Below are 3,379 nucleotides of genomic sequence, written 5' to 3'. Positions count from 1 at the left end.
ATTGGAGCTTCTTCTATTACTGGTGATCGATATTATATCGGTGTGGGTAGAATTAGAGTTCCTTCTATTACTGGTGATCGATACCATATTGGTGTGGATAGAATCAGACCTTTTTCTATTTCTGGTGATCGATACCTTATCGACGTGGATAGAACTGGAGTCTTTTCTATTACCGTTGGTCGGTATAGGAATGCCAACTTCTGGAAACCGGGATCCCTAGACTAGGATTGAGTCTAGTCTAAATTGTGTAGCTACGAGTATTGTCGACAGACGCCTTGAGCCGGAAAAACGCATCAGATTTCCTTAAAAAAATTTGGCAGCACTTCGACGTATTGCTGGAATAAATAACGTCGTCGATTCAGCAGCACTTCGACGCAGAACTTTAACACTGTAACAGCACACAAATTTTCCTTCTCCTTTCCTGATTTCGGCCGAGAGCTTTTAGGGTGAGGGGAAACCGAATTTTTTCTTGGCTTTTCGGAATGGTTTTGCGTGCATGTAAGCCTCATATTTATAGAAAAATTTTGCCCCTTTGTCTCCCCATTGGCTGCCCCATTGTGCTCCAAGAAACCATAAATGTGGCCAAGCTCCATATCAAGCACCAAAGGTTTTTTCCTGCACCATAAATGTGTCCTAGCCTCTTAGCTCCATCTTAGCTCCTCATGGTTTAACTCAAATGTCATTTCTTGCATAATTAACTTGTCCAATCCCTTAGCTCCTCTTTTAGCTCCCTCATGGGTTAACTTAAAGGTCATTTCTTGCACAATTAACTTGTCCAATCCCTTAGCTCCTCCTTTAGCTCCCTTTTTGGTCCTTTTAGGACAAGCATGGTTGAGCTTCCTTGAGCTGAAAGATCGAGTCCTTGAGCTGGGGTTTTACTCCTCCAGTGAAGACTCTTCGATGGATGTGGTAACTTGCAGCTTGGCTTCATGTTGAGTTAATCTCCTAACTTTTAAGCTACTTCCTCGAGTTAACTTAGCTAAAAATCTAAGTTCATATTTAAGTTTTATAGTTAGAACAAAAGTTGTTGAGCATAGTTTAAGCTAAATTTTGAGTTTGCATTTCTTACGTGATTTGCTTCGAAAATTTCGGGTTCTCACATCCCTCCCTCCTTATTAAAAGTTTCGTCCTCGAAACTTGGATCAGCTCGATCTTTTAAATAGATGAGGGTATATTGTGCACATCTTCTCCTCTAACTCCCAAGTGGCCTCCCGTTTGGTATGATTTGACCATTGTACCTTGACACATGGTATTGTCCGGTTTCTCAACACTTGATCTATTGTGTCCACTATTCGAATAGGGACCTCTTCATATTTGAGTTCAGATGTCCTTCAATCATCAGCGTTGCAACTTTGAGTACATGGCTCGGGTCCGGGACATATTTCCTCAGTTGTGAGATGTGGAAAACGTTATGTATCCGGGACATATCAGGTGGCAAAGCCAGTCGGTAGGCTAAGGTTCCCACTTTCTCCAGTATCTCGAACAGTCCCACATACATTGGATTTAACTTTCCGGATTTACTGAACCGAACCACTCCTTTCATAGGAGAGACCTTGACGTAGGCTTTTTCACCAACCTCCAATTCTAACAGTCTTCTCTTCAAATCTGCCCAGCTCTTTTGTCTATCTTGACTCTTGAGCTGTCTTGAGTCTTTCTTTGATTAAGACGACTTTGTCAATGGTTAATTGAACAAGCTCTGGTCCAATAACAGCCTTTTCTCCGAATTCATCCTTGTATAGAGGCGACCTACACTTTCGGCCATACAAAGCCTCATACGGAGCCATTTCAATGCCGCTATGGTAACTGTTATTATAAGCAAACTCTATCAACGGTAATTGCTCACTCCAATTTCCATGAAAATCCAGCGCGCATGCCCTCAACTTTTACTCGAGGGTTTGAATTGTTCTTTCAGTTTAGCCATCATTCTGAGGATGATTGGCCGTGCTGAGAGTGACTTTGGTTCCCATAGCCTTTTGGAAACTTTTCCGAAATCATGATACTAATCTTGGATCTCTTTAAGACACTGTACTCACTGGACTCCGTGTAGTCTCACTATATTGTCCATATAAAGGTGGCTAGTTTATCCAGTTTGTAATTCATCCGCACCGGCAAGAAATGTGCAGACTTGGCCAATCTATCAATGATTACCCAGATCCCATCGTGCTCTTTCCTTGATTTCGGTAGCCCTACTACAAAATCCATGGAGATGTTATCCCACTTCCACTCCGGTATTTCAAATGGCTGTAGAAGTTCTCCAGGCCGTTGATGCTCTGCCTTGATTTGTTGACAGGTTAAGCACTTGGAAACAAAGACAGCCACGTCTTTCTTCATTCCATTCCACCAGTAATAATTTTTCAGATCCTGGTACATTTTGGTGCTTCCCGTATGTACTGAAAATCTAGATTTATGTGCCTCCGCCATTACTTCTTAACGAATTCCATCGATGTCTGGCACAACCGTCCTTTCATTCAAAGTATAACATTTTCATCAATATGAAATTCTGGAATTTTTACTTCTTGAATTTGCTCTTTAATTTTGAGGATTGAGGAATCTTCACTTTGCTTCAATTTGATGGTCTCTCGGAGGCCTGGTCGCATTGATAGTGAAGATAAGCTTTTCCCAAGGTTCTTTCGGCTCAACGCATCTGCCACCTTATTTGCCTTACCCGGATGGTAATTGATTAACAAATCATAATCTTTTAGCAGTTACATCCACCTCCTTTGCCTCATCTTTAATTCCTTTTGGGTGAAAATGTACTTGAGGCTCTGGTGATCAGTAAACACTTTGCATTTTACTCCATAAAGGTAGTGCCTCCAGATTTTTAGCGCAAAAACTACTGCGGCTAACTCAAGGTCATGAGTGGGGTAATTCTGCTCATACGGTTTTAATTCCCGTGAGGCATAAGTAATTACCTGACCTTCTTGCATAAGCACACAGCCTAATCCTCCTTTGTAGCTTCACTGTACATAGTGAAATTCTTACCACCCTCGGGAATAATTAGTACTGGTGTAGATGCGAGCTTGGTTTTAAGGGTTTCAAAACTTCTCTCACATGCTTCATTCCAAATAAACTTCAAATTTTTCTATGTAAGTTTTGTGATAGGAATGGCTATCGAAGAAAATCCTTCCACAAATTTTCTATAGTAGCCTGCTAAACCCAGAAAACTTCTTACTTCAATCACTTTTTTTTGTTGTGGCCAATCCTTAATTACCTCTACTTTCTTAGGGTCTACTGACACCCCAAATTCAGAGATTATATGGCCTAGGAACGCCACACTTTTCAGCCAGAATTCACACTTCTTGAATTTGGCATATAATTCATTTTCTCGCAGAGTTTACAAAGTGAGACGTAGATGTTCTCTATGTTCTTCCTCACTTGG

The sequence above is a fragment of the Primulina tabacum genome, chromosome 12, assembly GCF_025594145.1.
Source record: "Primulina tabacum isolate GXHZ01 chromosome 12, ASM2559414v2, whole genome shotgun sequence".
Classification (NCBI taxonomy): domain Eukaryota; kingdom Viridiplantae; phylum Streptophyta; class Magnoliopsida; order Lamiales; family Gesneriaceae; genus Primulina; species Primulina tabacum.
This window is presented reverse-complemented; position numbering follows the sequence as displayed.